Source organism: Camellia sinensis, chromosome 12 (genome assembly GCF_055761805.1).
Source record: "Camellia sinensis isolate YWXY chromosome 12, ASM5576180v1, whole genome shotgun sequence".
In the NCBI taxonomy this organism is placed as follows: Eukaryota; Viridiplantae; Streptophyta; class Magnoliopsida; order Ericales; family Theaceae; genus Camellia; species Camellia sinensis.
The window spans coordinates 121994694-122013535 of record NC_138972.1 but is presented as its reverse complement, the minus strand read 5'-3'; the positions used below and the strand labels follow the sequence as shown (position 1 = coordinate 122013535).

Sequence of the window (18842 nt, the reverse complement as noted above, 5' to 3'; positions counted from 1 at the left end):
AAAGGTTTTTACCGGATGAAAAGAACTTTCCATAATTTCATAACTCTATTCAAATTTTATTTTCAAAAAATTTCCAAAGAATTTTAGATCTTATTCCAAAAATCAATCAAACAGTCACCTTATAGTCGAATGTCTTCTAAAAAAATTCAAAATTTCACTTCAAAGTGAAAGACTCGGTCATCACCTCCTCATCAACACTTTTCCATAAAATCAAATTCCCTCTAAAGTCAATAACCTAAGGATTTCTGTCTGATCAAAAACTTTCCATAATTTCTAAAATTCTACTCGGGTTTTCTTTCACAATTCTTTCCTCCCAAGGAGCTCTCCATCTTATTCCAAGTACCTAATCGAACAATTGTCTCCTTAGTCAAATGTCTTTCTAAGGGATTTCGAATTTTATTCAGAATTGAAGATTTGGTCACCACTTCCTTCTCTACCATTTTTCGTAAAAGTCGAAATTCCACCTAAAGTCAATGACTTAAAGATTCTTATTCGATCAAACACCTTCCATAATCTCCGAGGCTCTACTTAAGTTGGAAAGTTACTTTTTTTTTTGAAGTTATTCTTTAACAACATGTTTTCTCGGGGATTTAAATTTTAAAAAGGCAATCATTCCTTTCTTTTTCCCCTTCTTCTTTGATCACTAGGGTTGCCCTCTTTCAATGTTTCCCTTTCCACTTTTTTTTTCGAAAGTTTTGAGGAGTTTGGATTTTATTCCAAGGAATCAACCAAACGATCGGCCTTTAGCCAAATATCTTGTACAGGAACCAAAATTTTACTCGAAATGAGAGACTATTACTTCCTCATCTAACATTTCTCCATAAACTAAGTTTCGCTCAAAGGCAGCGGCCCAAAGGTTTTTACCGGATGAAAAGAAATTTCCATAATTTCAAAACTCTATTCAAATTTTATTTTCAAAAAATTTCCAAAGAATTTTAGATCTTATTCCAAGAAATCAATCAAACAGTCACCTTATAGTCGAATGTCTTCTAAAGAAATTCAAAATTTCACTTCAAAGTGAAAGACTCGGTCATCACCTCCTCATCAACACTTTTCCATAAAATCAAATTCCCTCTAAAGTCAATAACCTAAGGATTTCTGTCTGATCAAAAACTTTCCATAATTTCTAAAATTCTACACGGGTTTTCTTTCACAATTCTTTCCTCCCAAGGAGCTCTCGATCTTATTCCAACCATCTAATCAAACAATTGTCTCCTTCATCATATGTCTTTCTAGGGGATTTCGAATTTTATTCAAAATTGAAGATTTGGTCACCACTTCCTTATCTACCATTATTCGTAAAAGTCGAAATTCCCCATAAAGCCAATGACTTAAAGATTCTTATTCGATCAAACACATTCCATAATCTCCGAGGCTCTACTCAAGTTTGAAAGTTCCTTTTTTTTTTTAGAAGTTATTCTTTAACAACATGTTTTCTCGGGGATTTAAATTTTAAAAAGGCAATCACTCTTTTCTTTTTCCTCTTCTTCTTTGATCACTAAGGTAAGAACCCAAATTCAAACTCAAATTCTTTAAAGTTGGGAAACCACCCCCCTAATTTACTACTGATTACTCAAATCATGATCAAAATATGAATCACTGCCTAAATTGAACCCCCACATCTTTGTAACTGCATCATTGCCCCCAAATAACTCGGATTGCCACAGAATCAAATCACTGCCACGTCAGACTCCCCAGACTTTGGGAATGAAACCACTGTCTTTCTCGTTGTTAGATCGCTGGAATCAAATCAAATCAAATCGTTTCCAAAATATCACATAAGCACATAATTTGCATTCAAGCCTATTTGGGGGGTAGGGTTGCCCTCTCCTAATTTAGAAGTCAAACCTAGGATTCACTAAATCATTCAAAGAGGCAATAATACAATCCTGGAAAGGAGGGTATCCTGCCCTAGTTTGGAAGCTGCTAATGCTCTCTCCATGCAGAAGGAGAGGTAAGTTTGGTCAAGCAAGGGCACAACAGTAGTTACAATCAATATACCACTCCTTCCACGAGGAAATGATCAAAAAGCACCAGTAGCATAGCCTCCTGCTTGCCTTATTGACAAAACATAACCCACGAATAGTGTCCAGGATACTATGCAACAAACCCGAGGATAGGTGAATGCAACCAGTCAATTTTGTTTAACAATTACCATTGGATCCCGAAGTCATCGTAACCACCCAGTGGGTGATAGTTGCCCGACCAAGGGAATTCTGACGAATTTAAAAGATTCCTACTAGAGTGATCAATCTAAACACTTGTCTTTCCATTACATATTGTTTCCCGAAATGTGCCCCCAATTTATTTTCAAAAGTGCGTCATCAAATTTCAACTTCAATTTTTTTAAACATATTTTTTCAAAATAAAGTCCCGTTATTACTTTTTCTTTAAAATTTCAATGTTTTCCTCTCCTCTTTTTTTGTCGAAAGTTTAAAAGAGTTCGGATTTTATTCCAAGGAATCAACCAAACGATCGTCCTTTAGCCGAATATCTTGTACAGGAACCAAAATTTTAATCGAAATGAGAGACTCGGTCATTACTTCCTTGTCTAACATTTCTCCACAAATTTAAGTTTCCCTCAAAGTCAGCGGCCCAAAGGTTTTTACCTGATGAAAAGAAATTTCCACAATTTCAGAACTCTATTCAAATTTTATTTTCAAAAAATTTCCAAAGAATTTTAGATCTTATTCCAAGAAATCAATCAAACAGTCACCTTATAGTCAAATGTCTTCTAAGGAAATTCAAAATTTCAGTTTAAAGTGAAAGACTCGGTCATCACCTCCTCATCAACACTTTTCCATAAAATCAAATTCCCTCTAAAGACAATAACCTAAGGATTTCTGTCTGATCAAAAACTTTCCATAATTTCTAAAATTCTACTCGAGTTTTCTTTCACAATTCTTTCCTCCCAAGGAGCTCTCGATCTTATTCCAAGTATCTAATCAAACAATTGTCTCCTTAGTCAAATGTCTTTCTAAGGGATTTCGAATTTTATTCAGAATTGAAGATTTGGTCACCACTTCCTTATCTACCATTTTTCGTAAAAGTCGAAATTCCCCCTAAAGTCAATGACTTAAAGATTCTTATTCGATCAAACACCTTCCATAATCTCCGAGGCTCTACTTAAGTTGGTAAGTTACTTTTTTGTTTTAGAAGTTATTCTTTAACAACATGTTTTATCGGGAAATTAAATTTTAAAAAGGCAATCATTCTTTTCTTTTTCCCCTTCTTCTTTGATCACTAAGGTAAGAACCCAAATTCAAAATCAAATTCTTTAAAACTGGGAAACCACTCCCCTATTTTACGACTGATTACACAAATAATGATCAAAATATGAATCACTGCCAAAATTGAACCCCCAAATCTTTGTAACTGCATCATTGCCCCCAAATAACTCGGATTGCCACAGAATCAAATCACTGCCACGTCAGACTCCCCAGACTTTGGGAATGAAATCACTGTCTTTCTCGTTGTTAGATCGCTGGAATCAAATCAAATCAAATCAAATCGTTTCCAAAATATCACATAAGCACATAATTTGTATTCATGCCTACTTGGGGGGTAGGGTTGCCCTGTCCTAATTTAGAAGTCAGACTTAAGATTCACTAAATCATTCAAAGAGGCAATAATACAATCCTGGAAAGGAGGGTATCATTCCCTAGTTTGGAAGCTGCTAATGCTCTCTCCATGCAGAAGAAGGGGTAAGTTTGGTCAAGAAAGGGCAGGACAGTTGTTACAATCAATATACCACTCCTTCCACAAGGGAATGATCAAACGGTACTAGTAGCATAGCCTCATGCATGCCTTATTGACATAACATAACCGACGAATAGTGTCCGGGATACTATGCAACAAACCCGAGGATAGGTGAATGGAACCAGTCAATTTTGTTCGACAAGTACTATTGGATCTCGAAGTCATCGTCATCACCCATTGGGTGATAGTTGCCCGACCAAGGGAATTCTGACGAATTTAAACGATTCCTACCAGAATGATCAATCTAAAATATTCTTTTCCATTACTTATTGTTTCCAAAAATGTGCCCCAATTTATTTTCAAAAGTGCGTCATCAAATTTCAAATTCTATTTTTTTAAACGTATTTTTTCAAAATAAAGTGCCGTTTTTTTTTTCTTTAAAATTTCAACGTTTCCCTTTCCTTTTTTTTTTCCGAAAGTTTTGAGGAGTTCGGATTTTATTCCAAGGAATCAACAAAACGATCGTCCTTTAGCCAAATATCTTGTACAGGAACCAAAATTTTATTCGAAATGAGAGACTCGGTCATTACTTCCTTGTCAAACATTTCTCCACAAAATTAAGTTTCCCTCAAAGTCAGCGGCCCAAAGGTTTTTACCGGATGAAAAGAACTTTCCATAATTTCATAACTCTATTCAAATTTTATTTTCAAAAAATTTCCAAAGAATTTTAGATCTTATTCCAAGAAATCAATCAACCAGTCACCTTATAGTCAAATGTCTTCTAAGGAAATTCAAAATTTCACTTCAAAGTGAAAGACTCGGTCATCACCTCCTCATCAACACTTTTCCATAAAATCAAATTCCCTCTAAAGTCAATAACCTAAGGATTTCTGTCTGATCAAAAACTTTCCATAATTTCTAAAATTCTACTCGGGTTTTCTTTCACAATTCTTTCCTCCCAAGGAGCTCTCGATCTTATTCCAAGTATCTAATCAAACAATTGTCTCCTTAGTCAAATGTCTTTCTAAGGGATTTCGAATTTTATTCAGAATTGAAGATTTGATCACCACTTCCTTCTCTACCATTTTTCATAAAAGTCGAAATTCCCCCTAAAGTCAATGACTTAAAGATTCTTATTCGATCAAACACCTTCCATAATCTCCGAGGCTCTACTTAAGTTGGAAAGTTACTTTTTTTTTTAGAAGTTATTCTTTAACAACATGTTTTCTCGGGGATTTAAATTTTAAAAAGGCAATCATTCCTTTCTTTTTCCCCTTCTTTGATCACTAAGGTAAGAACCCAAATTCAAACTCAAATTCTTTAAAACTGGGAAACCACTCCCCTAATTTACTACTGATTACTCAAATCATGATCAAAATATGAATCACTGCCTAAATTGAACCCCCAAATCTTTGTAACTGCATCATTGCCCCCAAATAACTCGGATTGCCACAGAATCAAATCACTGGCACGTCAGACTCCCCAGACTTTGGGAATGAAATCACTGTCTTTCTCGTTGTTAGATCGCTGGAATCAAATGAAATAAAATCAAATCGTTTCCAAAACATCGCATAAGCACATAATTTGCATTCATGCCTATTTGGGGGGTAGGGTTGCCCTCTCCTAATTTAGAAGTCAGACCTAAGATTCACTAAATCATTCAAAGAGGTAATAATACAATCCTGGAAAGGATGGTATCCTGCCCTAGTTTGGAAGCTGCTAATGCTCTCTGCATGCAGAAGGAGAGGTAAGTTTGGTCAAGAAAGGGCACAACAGTTGTTACAATCAATATACCACTCCTTCCACGAGGGAATGATCAAACAGTACTAGTAGCAGAGCCTCCTGCTTGCCTTATTGACATAACATAACCCACGAACAGTGTCCGAGATACTATACAACAAACCCGAGGATAGGTGAATGCAACCAGTCAATTTTGTTTAACAATTACCATTGAATCCCGAAGTCATCGTAATCACCCAGTGGGTGATAGTTGCCCGACCAAGGGAATTTTGACGAATTTAAACGATTCCTACCAGAATGATCAATCTAAAATATTCTTTTCCATTACATATTGTTTCCTGAAATGTGCCCCCAATTTATTTTCAAAAGTGCGTCATCAAATTTCAACTTCTATTTTTTTAAACATATTTTTTCAAAATAAAGTGCCGTTTTTATTTTTTCTTTAAAATTTCAATGTTTTCCTTTCCTCTTTTTTTTTCGAAAGTTTAAAAAGAGTTCGGATTTTATTCCAAGAAACCAACCAAACGATCGTCCTTTAGCCAAATATCTTATACAGGAACCAAAATTTTATTCGAAATGATAGACTCAGTCATTACTTCCTTGTCTAACATTTCTCCACAAAATTAAGTTTCCCTCAAAGTCAGCGGCCCAAAGGTTTTTACCGGATGAAAAGAACTTTCCATAATTTCATAACTCTATTCAAATTTTATTTTCAAAAAATTTCCAAAGAATTTTAGATCTTATTCCAAGAAATCAATCAAACAGTCACCTTATAGTCAATGTCTTCTAAGGAAATTCAAAATTTCACTTCAAAGTGAAGGACACAGTCATCACCTCCTCATCAACACTTTTCCATAAAATCAAATTCCCTCTAAAGTCAATAACCTAAGGATTTCTGTTTGATCAAAAACTTTTCATAATGATCAAACAGTACTAGTAGCATAGCCTCATGCTTGCCTTATTGACATAAAATAACCGACGAATAGTGTCCGGGATACTATGCAACAAACCCGACGATAGGTGAATGGAACCAGTCAATTTTGTTTAACACTTACCATTGGATCTCGAAGTCATCGTCATCACCCATTGGGTGATAGTTGCCTGACCAAGGGAATTCTGACAAATTTAAAGGATTCCTACCAAAGTGATCAAATTTAAACAATTGTCTTTCCATTACTTATTGTTTCCCGAAATGTGTCCCAATTTATTTTCAAAAGTGCGTCATCAAATTTCAACTTCTATTTTTTTCAAAATAAAGTGCCGTTTTTTTTTATTTAAAATTTCAATGTTTCCCTTTCCATAACATTATTTGCAAATTTCAAATTGAAAACTGCTCTACATCAAATTTCTTATTTACATGACAAACATTCCAGACAGAGATTTGATGTAGGCTGGAAAAGAATCCAGTAGCTAGAGGTTCAGAAGGATCCTAAAAAAACTAGGATCAACCTGAAATCTAGTAAAATCTGATCTTTGTTATAAATCAGATTATTATTATTATTATTATTATTATTATTATTATTATTATTATTATTATTATTATTATTATTATTATATCAACATAAGCTGGACTTTATAAGCCGTGGGGATATAAAACAAGACCTAGAAATAAAAAAACAGATGGTCAAAAGACAACATCATATCTAAAATTTTGTTCTCCAAAAAAGGCCTTCCGAATACTTTATTGCAGCAGAAATTCAGAAGTCTGTTGGGCCTAAAGTTACTTAACCTACAGGCCACTCTAATTAGCAATGACTTGGCCCCTAATTAAATCATGCAGACAATCAAGCTAAATCAAATAAACCTTTTACAGCTAACCTGTAAACCCATCCCATGTATCCTAATAACTTTTGTAAACTCAAACCACCTCTCTTCCTCTCTCTCCCTCAAAACACAGTTAATCATATTAGATGGAGATAGTGTGTTTCAAATGGAATTGATGAAGACATAATTGATTTGATATGATTAAGACGATCACATACAGATCTGTGAAACTTACATTCGAGTTACTTGGGACTGAGATTTTTTATTGGCCATAAAAGTAGCCAATTCCACCCAACAAACTCGCAACTGCAGCCTTACCAGTGGAGATGGACTCAGAATCAAGCTGAAAACAACATATCATAATATCATAACATTTCATTTTATGCAAAATATAGATTTTGTACAATTGAATACAACTATAAAATGAAATGGCCACCGGGATTATTTGAACTGCTTGACATTTTATTTTGATAAGTTAAGTAAGATTCATTTAAAAAAGGCATCAAGGGAATGCCATCCGTATACAAAAGAGGAGAAGAAAAAAAAACCCTATACATCTTCATGTGTATCAAAAAGCTCTACAAAATTTAAGAGTTGGTCAAGAAAAGAGATCATAGGAATTGTATAATTTTCCTTAAAATCTTGATCACAAAATTTAAGAATTGGTCAAGCTCTCCCTAAGCCTCGAAAAAAAAGGGAGACAAGCATTGTTCTTTTCAAACTGAGGCCTCGTTTGGCAAGAGGCTATTTTAGCCAATTAGCCAAAAAGTTATTAAATTAGCCAAAAAGCCAACAACCCATACCAAAAAGTCAAAGATTCTCTTTTCGCTCTACTTTTTGCACATCTTTTCGTAATTAGCCAAAAAGTCATCCCAAACATACAAGTTTTTTTTACCTACCTTTTTAGCCAAATAGCCAAAAAGTTACTAAATTAGCCTGTTCCCAAACGAGGCCTGAGAGCTGAAAAAGTCTCCTTAAGCCTATGAACTGGCTGAATAACTTTTATCAACATATTCATAATTTTAAGTTTAAACACAATGAGACCATCCAAATAATAATAATAAGAATAACAATAATAATAATAAAAACTGTATCTTAAGAATTGTATAATTTTCCTGCAGTCACCAATGTGACTAGGCTTATAGTGACATGTTACTTGCAACAAAACTATCAAAGACATGCCATGATCCTAAAAATTCTGCATACAGTTATTTGATTTCAAAAAATAAATGACACAAATATAAGGATTTCATATGAATGGATACCTCATCAGCCAAATTAAAGCATTTTTTGAATTTGTCATCAAATTCTTTTTCCTTCTCATCTAGTTGACTAGTCAGTAAGGTACCCAAAAGTATGAAGCAAAATTATCACAACTTACAAAGCTGAAATAAATAGCTTGTGCTATTGAAAGTAAACAAAAAAATTACAAGAAATTGGGGTATAAGTCAACGTGTCCATACAAAAAGGATTGTAATATTGCACACCAAAAAAAGAACTATAATTTCGGGAGGGGGGGTTCAACTTGTTTATGCAAAAGGAATATGATCCTACATTCAGAAGATATTTCAATTCCCCAAAGAGCGAAAAATTCAAAAAATATTTAAATTTAAAATAAACAGGGAAATTTGGTCGGAGGACTGGGAAATTTGGTCAGAGGACTGGGATACATGGTCAGGAAAATGGTACCATTATGCTGAGTTCTTGTCAATGACATTGACATCATCACATTGCCTATTGACTTAAAATCTTGATCACAGCGCACCCATCTTATCTCCACACCCTCCTGTGAGAATGACTGCACTACACCACTTACTTCTTTTAACAGCGTTAACAACTTCACTCTTCATTTCCTCTGCTAAATCAAATTAATGAACGTTATGAATTGACCTGAATCCCATCTCTATAACAATTCTTTGAAGTTTTTATTCTGGGTCTTTTAGACAACAATCATTCCCAAAGTTGTCTCCCCCCCCCCTCTCTCTCTCTCTCTCTCTCTCTTAATCAGCATGCCCGCTTACTCTCCTTTATCTATTAAGCTGATCTTTTTCCTTCCTCACTGAACTTGTCCACCAAGTTAATTAAAAAAAGTAAGTGAGGGTTTTCATGTAATCCTATATGCAACCCTCTAGATTTCATGACTTCCTAGCATATTGCTAAATATTTTTGGTTGCCTCTTGAAAAGAGGTTATTTACCTCAAATCTAATTCTGCAGTCTTTCTTGTTTGGCAATACCAACAAGCAGCCTATTTCCTTGTGCTTCTGATAAGTTATACCAGTATTGCTTATAAGGAAGTTTCATAAAGAATGAGACACTTGTAATCTTATAAACACAATGTTCACAATCAAGATAAAGGAAACATGCACTGAACTTGACAGAAGATACCTGTAAGGCTGCTGAGACGTTCTTTAACTCTTGAATCTTTTACGCCAGTTCCAGATATAAAAGCTACATCTGTTCTGAAAGAAATCCTACCCAAGATCTGCATAAAAAACAGAAAAACATATGGGGGTAGAAGAGATATGGAAACCTGAGAATGTCAATCATAATCTGTGGACACGTGTAACCTGTTACCTCCCTGACTGCCTACCTGAAATACTAAAATGTTTGAAGAATCATCGGTAGTTTCTGAGAGTTGCAAACGACCAAACTTCCTCACCTAACAACACATACAAGAGTGTGAGTGAGCAAGCAAGCAAGCGCACGCACACACACACAGCATAAGTGAAGGAACCACTGCTGAAAACTGAAACATGAAACACTAGTACGATTATGACACTGTGAAATGGAAGCAAATGAATGTTTTACCAATAGCAGAAATCAACATGATTTAGCATGCAGAAAACACAGCAAACAACAAAAAACATTAAATCTTACTTGGGCTCCAAGATTTTGCTGGACAAGGTCTGATAAATTGTGAATGTGAGATGTCCTGAACCCCCAGAATAATGGACTTTCAAATCATCCTGCAAGAAATTGGTTTGAGATTAAAGTTGAATTAAAAATATTGTTGGGGCCACAAAATACATAAACATGGAGGAGCACAAGCATGCATGAGTAATTATTTCCTCTTTCACAATAAAGGTTCCCGTGCATCTATCTGACAACATACCATTGATTCTAAATTTAGATTTCAACTGCCAACATCTGTTCGTGATCCAAAAGCCAGGAGAGAATTCTCACGAATGTTCAGGGTCTCCCTACACAAACTCAAAGCGTTCCCATCTTCATCCGCAAGATAGAAGAAAAGGTGCACAGTTTGCATCTCCTCACTAAGCTTGGATCTGATAAAAATCAAAACAAATGAACGAAACATAAGCCAGTAATACCATCCTACTTCTAGCAACTCCCAATTTAAGAATAGAAAATATTCAAGAATTCATGATATGAAACAAAAACGTGAAAACTATAAATTATGCCAAGTAAGAAAACATAAATGTAATTTACCAATTCTTACATAGTATACAAAGTCGAATTTGAAAAAAAGAAAAAGAAAAAAGAGAACCTCACTGCCATAGTCCAAGAAGCGAGCAAGTTTCTTTAGTCATATTTGAAAACCATGACATGAGGCACAGATCTAAAGAGAGCTTCCTAGGCTATACTTCAAAGTGTGAAGCACGTGGCAAGCACATAGGTTTTGAACTTAAGAATAGCCACATCCTTATATATTGCTGAATTCATTAACAAATAAATATTTTTCTCAAAATTAAGACTTCTAAGATAAGAACACATTCTAATCTTCATCCTATCATTGTTTGTATCAATGCTGTCATTAATTAAATTTAATTCATTCATTTCTTTCGGGGGTTTCAATAAATTGTTTGCAATTAAAATTCAACAAAACTAAACTTTTTTTATGATCCTTTGTTTTCGTCTTTAGTCTTAAAATTCTATTTAATTTACAAAAATCAATTGTTAGCTGATGACATGATGTGTAATTCCTAAATATAGACCCTTTAAAATTTCCCCCCAAAAATATACATTTATTTGATAAATTTCCAAACACACATTTAACCCATGAGAAGTATTCATTCAGTACAAGTTTGCTTTCGACAATATAGAAGTACTGTTACAAAGCACCCACAATATAAAACTACTACTATAACAATGGGTAAATGTATTGGCAACACAAATACACAACCCAATCGTTAGTACTGATGAGTGTATTCTTACAAGGTCCCATAATTAATGCCTAAACTGCTAAAAATGCAAACCAATAATTCCCAGCATCTTTACTGTGCAAAATTTCAAACAAATAAAAACCATAACATAGGAAAAAATGTATGCAATTGCCGTAAAATGGTCAATGACGGGTATATGGATGTTAATCAAGGCTAACGCACATTTCTTCTTATGCAAACCAATAATTTCCACCTCAGATTCACATGCTATTTTCTTATAGGTTGTCTTGTAGAAAATCTCCGGTTTTGGGGCTATATCCACTAAACAAAACATGCTTATTAGAGGTATTTGATAAGACAAATGTAAGATTGGTGGGAAAGATATTTACTTCTCACTTTGCACATCAATTCGAACTGCCCAGTCCCCTCCATAGCCACTGCCATCTTCTTTGGATTTCAAAAAACTTGTCATCAAGGTCATATCTTGGTCAACTAGCATTTGACGTCCATAATCCCGTCCATTGTGACACGTCCAACCGTATGTCTTCAATTCATCTGAATCTTGGCAGACATGTCGCATGAAATATCTTCCATCCTTTAAACCAAGCCACATCAATCCAGCAACCAGAGACTGTGGAGTCCTGACAACTACAACTGTTAATTTTATTTATTTTTTGATAAATAACTGTTAATTACAACCATCTTTACCACAATGGATAAAATTGAAAGGGTTAACAAACTTCACAGTGAATTCATGGAACCTCTTGGGATCGAAGAAACAATGCTCAAACACAATATATAAATATCACATATAATATAACACCAGTCATCCTCGGCTCCTTTTATTTCAAATCAAAACACCTATTGTTTTGACTCATAATTTTGAAAGCGACCCTGCTACACAATTCTGAATTAATTTTTATATGAAAATTATGTTCATAAATCATTTTACAGTCATAAAAACGGAATTTTATTTTCCCCTCTCTCTCTGCCTCTTCTTTGTATTGCTGTAGTAAACATAAGTCTTAAACTGGAGGCAAACATCATAAACTTTGTTCTTAAATTCACCACTTGATAGGATGATTAGCTAGTCCCCATTTGGCTCTGGCAAAATAAGCTGTTTTTTTTTTTTTTTTTTGGGGCTAAAGCCCATTTGTTTTCGGCTAAAAAAGCAACTAAAAAATCTAAAAAAAATCAACTTTCCCACTAGAAAAAACTACATTTTTTAGAAACAATGAAAGCAACAGTTTATAGATTCTATAATATACATATACATACATATATATATATATATATACAAACTAAAAAAAGTGCAGATAAAATTTGACAAAAGGCAGTGGAATACCTCGCACGAATTCCAAGATAAACGTTAGGGCGATAAGTTCCCCAATACAAGCTCTCCTTGTGATCACCTTTAAACTACAACAATTGATTCATCCAAATCTCAGTAACACACACAACATCATACACACACATATATATTATATGAGTTCATTCAAATTGTAGATGAAAGTTTCACCTGAGGAAGATCCATGATCTTTGGGGCAGGGAATGGGGTCACGACCCTGAGTTTCTGAGGATGTTCAACGGCAATTATAAGTCGATGAATAATGAAAAGGACAATCAAGAACGCGATGATCGCAAACCCTAGAAGAACTTTGAGATCAACATTTAAGAGGCGAATGAGACTGTGGTCTCTGCTTCTGTGCTTTCGGAGTTTGGGATTGCGGAGAGGGGTTCGATCTTCGTCGGCGTCTATATTTGATTCTGCTTCTCGCACTTCGTCGCCCACTTCCAGCCATTTTCAGATCAGTGAGCACTGAGGAGAGAGAGTAGAGAGAGAGAGAGAAGAAGATGGAAATCGGCCGTGGACTTCGGCTGGGCGAGTATGGACCCTTGTCTGGCCCAAGTTTAGGCCCAATTAGTAAGACGCTCAATTAGCAAATATTGGCCCACTTTGAGGCCCATTGTGTAATTGAAGCCCAATTTGACAAACTTTGCTGTCCAACTGGCCCAGGCAAACATGGAAAAAAACGGAGGACAAGCAATAATCAATATTTCTAAAACTAGTAATTAGGGTCGAAAATGAACCAACTACTAGGTTATTTAATTTTGATTTGATAATTTAACGAGTTTAAAATTATATTTAAATTTGATTTTTTTATATAATGAATTGATTTTGAATGAGTTTTTAACAAGTTGTACACAAGTCGAGTTTAAATAACTTTATTTTGGGAACATAGAAAAAAAAACATCATATTGGTTTATTGGGGTTATATCACCTCTACTTTTTTGTACGTTTTCTTTAAAAAAATCCAATAAATAGCTTTGTTAGCTTTTTTCCTACTTCTCAAAAGTCAAGTAGTAGAACTTAACAAGTTTAAAATTATATTTATGTTTGACTTATTTACATAATAAATTAATCTCAAATGATGAGTTTTTAACTTGATTTATTTAACGGCCATACTAGTAATTAAAATTCTACCAAAGGATACTTTTCATGGCATTGAAAATTTATAAGGAAAGAAAGAAAAAAGAAAAATATTATTGTTATTTTTCCATGTAAGCAAACGTGTTGAGTTAAATTTCACTTATCACTTGTTCTACCAAAATTTCTTTTGCCTCTGTCACTTTTAATAATTAATCTTTTATGGTTTAAATCAAGTTGCAATTAATGTCACATTTTCGTTGTACATATGACCTTAACAAGTTGACAAAACTTATTATATGAGCCATGGGTATTAGCACCTTTATATTTTCATCAAAATTTCTTGCATCTGTACCAAAATTTCACTTTGATATCACCATTTTAAATTTGTGTTAGCTTCATTAACAGTAGATAAATAGAAAAATGACATCACAACTATCAAGTATAAAAGATTAATTGTCACAATTAAAGCCAGGTTTGGCAAGTCCCAAAAAATCAAAAAAGTCAAAAAGTTACACAAAAAGCAAAAAAGTTATTACAATTCACAAATAAAAAATATTAAAAAAATATTTTATACATTTTTGTAATACAAAAGTTTGAATTACACTGTCAGCCGTACTGCCCCAGCAGAAAGGCAGGTCATACACTTTTTGGGCCAAAAAAAAATTTTACATATGTAAAGCCACAAAGTTTGATGGTAATGTTGGGTCATTGGTGGCCCACTAAGGGTTCCGTTTTGATAATCCGAAGCGTTAAATATGTAGAACTCATTGAGTACTATATGTCTGTAAAAAATCACGTTGATCGGATGTTGTTAACTATATGATCAAATCAGCTTTGTATAAACAAAACGGATGGTATGATAGTTAACTGTTGAAAAATAACTAATCCGATCACATAGCTATCGATATCCGATCAACGTGATTTTTTGCAGGCGTATAATACTTGATGAGTTGTACATATTGAACGGTTCAGATTATTAAAATGAGACCTATGGTGGCCCCCACAGACCGACCATCACTGTCCAAACACTTTACCTCGAAGTAGGCAATAATTTGCTATGTAAGACACGCTGCCCCAGCAGGGCAACCGTACAACCTACTCAACTTTCTTTCCCTATACACTTTTGTATAAACAAGCTCCTCGTGCTTGGTGGAGCTAAGGTTCGCCAAGTTTAGCTCCAACATTCATGATTTTGGATTCTCCTCCAGTGTCTATGATTCTACCATTTTTATTCGTAAGACAGAACGTGGCACTATTCTTCTTCTTCTCTATGTGGATGATATGATCATCACTGGTGATGACACAGTGGGTATCTATAGTCTCAAACAGTTTTTCAGTCGCCAGTTTGAGATGAAGGATTTGGGTCTTCTCAGCTATTTTCTCAGCTTGGAAATCTCTCATGATCCGTCTAGTTACTTTCTCTCCTAAGCCAAGTATACTTCTGATCTCTTGGCTCGTGCTAGTCTTACCGATTTCAAGACTGCCTCTACTCCCGTGGATCTTCAGACTCGTCTCACACTTCTTGATGGTCACCTGTTGTCTAATGCTACTTTATATCGTCAACTAGTTGGCAATCTTGTCTATCTCACGGTTACTCGTCCAGACATTGCTTATGCTGTTCATATTGTTAGTCAGTTCATGGTTGCTCCTTGCTCTCCGCACTATGATGCTCTGGTTTGCATTTTACGATATCTCAAAGGCACTATGTTTCATGGTCTTCACTATTCCGCTCACTCTTTCCTACAATTACATGCATTTTCTAATGCTGATTGGGCAGGGGACCCTACTGATCGTCGTTCTACTACAGGATTCTGTTTCTTCTTTAAAGTTGAATAATGATATAGATGATGTGAGGATGTGATATTCATAATGATATGTGTTTTTATCATGATGTAGTTTTAGTTTTGGGGATGCTTATCTATTTAATGCATTCAGCACTGAGTGGATGCTCTTTTGGCTATTGTATTGTTGTTACCGCTTTCTTGTACTTCAATTGTTTTACATTATAATGTTTTGGTTAATACAGCTTCAAGATGAAGTTATACTCTCTGATGCTGAGAGATTACGAATGACTTAAAGCAATGTGAAATTGGTACTCTCTTTTTTTCTGTGTGCGCACCCTTAGTTTGCCCGCATTTTGGGTGCATATCATGGATTTATAATACTCAATTTCATATATGTGATTGCAGCTTCAAAGGCACTTTCAAGCTGATACTCTTCCTTGGATAGAAAGAATGAGACAGAAAAAGCAAGGTCTTCAAAGGCGCCTCTTAAGGGTAGGACTTCTTTTGGCTTTATTATTTATTTTACTTTGAGAACAGAGATGAAGGTTCGAAAATTCGTTGTACAAGTAGTAAGGGCGTGTCTGCATGGCCGGGTCAATTGTCGTTGTCTTCTGTACTCCAAGTGGTTAAGCAACATGGTTGTGAATCATTTTGGCAGTCTGCTTGAACGATTTTGTCTAATTTGCGTAATCTCTCTCTCTCTCTCTCTCTCTCTCTCTCTCTCTCTCTCTCTCTCTCTCTCCGGTACATTGGAGACCATAACTTTTTGGAGGGGGCAATCTTGCCAGTGGCAAGACTTCAACCCTAAAGCTCCTAGTAAGGTGCAAGGGTTCAAGTCTTTACCTATGCTTGATTTCTACAAGATCTGCCCGGCAACGCATACCTTTGTCTGCTTTGCGTTCTTGATCATTCATGTGAAAAATCAATGCATGTAGCACAGTGTACTTGTTTTTCTTATATATTCGTTTGTATGTGGGGGTGTCAAAAGGTCATGAGAATAGTAGAGGCATTGGAGGGTAAAGGTTGCAAAGTGCTTTAATAAAAGGTGAAGCTAAATTGACTGAGAAGTTGGCTACAATAACTAGGCAGGTTGGTTTTCCTCGTATTTCTTGTTTCATACATCTTATTCTTGTTGGCCTGTGAAAAAGCATTATCTTGATTAGCACATACCTATACAATTGAAAGGATCTGGAGCAGAGCTTTCTAGGAGGGTCCAAAATCTACTTACTATGGCTCGTGTTCAGGAAAATGGTGGTGGTGGTGGTGGTGGTGGTTCCATTTATCTTCTGGGATCAACCAAAATACATGATCAGAGCCTTGCTAATATGCAGGAGGTGAGTGCCAATATTTGAAATACTATTCTTGAGGCTGGAAGAGGTAGATCTGGCCATTATGAGTTTTTCATTCTTTTTTCTGTAATGTTAGTTAATAAGTGTGGATATGTCTAGAATGAAACGTATGGTTGTAATCTGTGTTCATTAAATGTGTGATGGTCTGATAAATGATAGTATTTTATGATGCAGGTTTTACAACAGTAGACAGAAGCCATTGCGAGGCTAGGTAATGTGTTGAAGCCGGATATCAGGGACACGGAGATCATAATGGCTGAGGACAAGGAGATGACAGAAAATGGGAGTTAAAGACTGATATCTTGAATGATGGAAACAATTTTTGCAAATTTCTAATGATGATTTTGGCGTAAAGACGCCTTGCATTTGACTTGCTAGTGAAGTATTTTAAAAAAAGTGTTACACAAATTGCAATTGATTAGAAATCATTAGTTTGCATTTTAATTGTTGAGGGAGAGATCATGTATAATCCTGCTAGACATGGCTAAATTCATTACAAATGATGCATCTATTAGAAAGACTGGACTAATCTTGATTGGATCTGATTTTCATCTGAGACCATCCATAATCGATCCTCAAAATCCAAGCGTGAGGTTCAGCTCTCCAAACTTCCTGTTAATACTAGGGCCTTGTTTTGGTGAAAATTGTTTTTGGAAATCATTCTTTTTGCATTTGTAGTTGTTTGGAATGACAAAATGAAAAATTAAGCCTATTTGAGTAAAAAATATTTAACTTTTTGAATGGTGAAAAATGTTTTCTAGACAAATTTTAAACCACACTATTACCATCCCATGATCACCATCACCACCTATTTGACCACCCCCACCACCTTGCCGCTGCCGCCACCATTGCCATAAATGCATTATTTCCACCACCCCACCATCTTGTGACCACCTCACCATCATCACTAACACCACCACTAACGTATTAGTTTCAAGATTGTAACTAAACAGAAGAAAGCATTTTTTACGAAAAAATTTAAAAACGTTTTCCCCTGAAACAGTAGAGCCTAACAGGAAATGGTTAAATCCAAAAAGAAAATTGTTTCAGAAGCAAAAATAAATGCCATAAATATTGGCTTGATTTTGGGGTCATTCTTAAACAATAATTTTTAACGGGGTCCATTCTGGTCAGCATATCAGTCGATTTCATCCATGATCAATGTAAAACCAGCTTGAGAGAGGAAGATATTACAAACTCTCAATAACATCATCCACATATCATAACCAATAACTTCAAACCTTACCTTTCAAATTAACTTGCGACAATAAGTATAGTGCATATCTTGAATTGGAGAGATTATACAGAACTAACAGGTTGATTTGTTTGTGGTCTTCTTTATCCTCTAATGACTTTATAATTTTCTTAGAAAATTACAAAATTGAGTCCCAAGTTCCTAACATTCACTATAAGCTTCTGCCATGATCAGCAACACGAGCGATGTCCAGCCAGTAAATACGCATGCACCTTTCCCCTTACCTTTCTTTTGATCAAACTGTTCCTAGAAATACCCTGTCTGCTGGTAATTCTTCACAACATTTCTGCCATAACAGAAATGAACAACACTCATCAGAATTGACTGAAGAGTTTAGATCAGAGGCATTAATTAAGAACTAAAAATGTCATACCACTTACCTAATCAAATTGCTCCTCAAGTCATTATAGATAATCTTGGCTTTGTCTCTATACGGTCCATTTTCTGCACGTGTCAATGCCACGCATTTAGATTTTATTGAAAATCAGAGTTTTTTATTTTTATTTTTAATTTACAATAGATAAATCTATGTTTGTATTTGTGTACCTTTAGAGTAATGGTGAAGCGAGGAAAAAATCATGTAGTTGATGTTCATCCAAATTAGGCCTCTCCAATAGGGTGCATCATGCTCCGTGTTGTATTTCATGTACATTGAGCTTTGGCATACAAGAGGAGTTTCACAAATTAATTTCTTTAGT

General features: G+C 35.0%; 1 pseudogene; it reads right to left on the bottom strand.

Moving 5' to 3' along the window:
* The window catches only part of LOC145789121 (mannosyl-oligosaccharide glucosidase GCS1-like), a 377152-nt pseudogene extending 364023 nt beyond the window's left edge, over positions 1-13129 (bottom strand).
* Positions 13130-18842: the final 5713 nt, after the last annotated feature.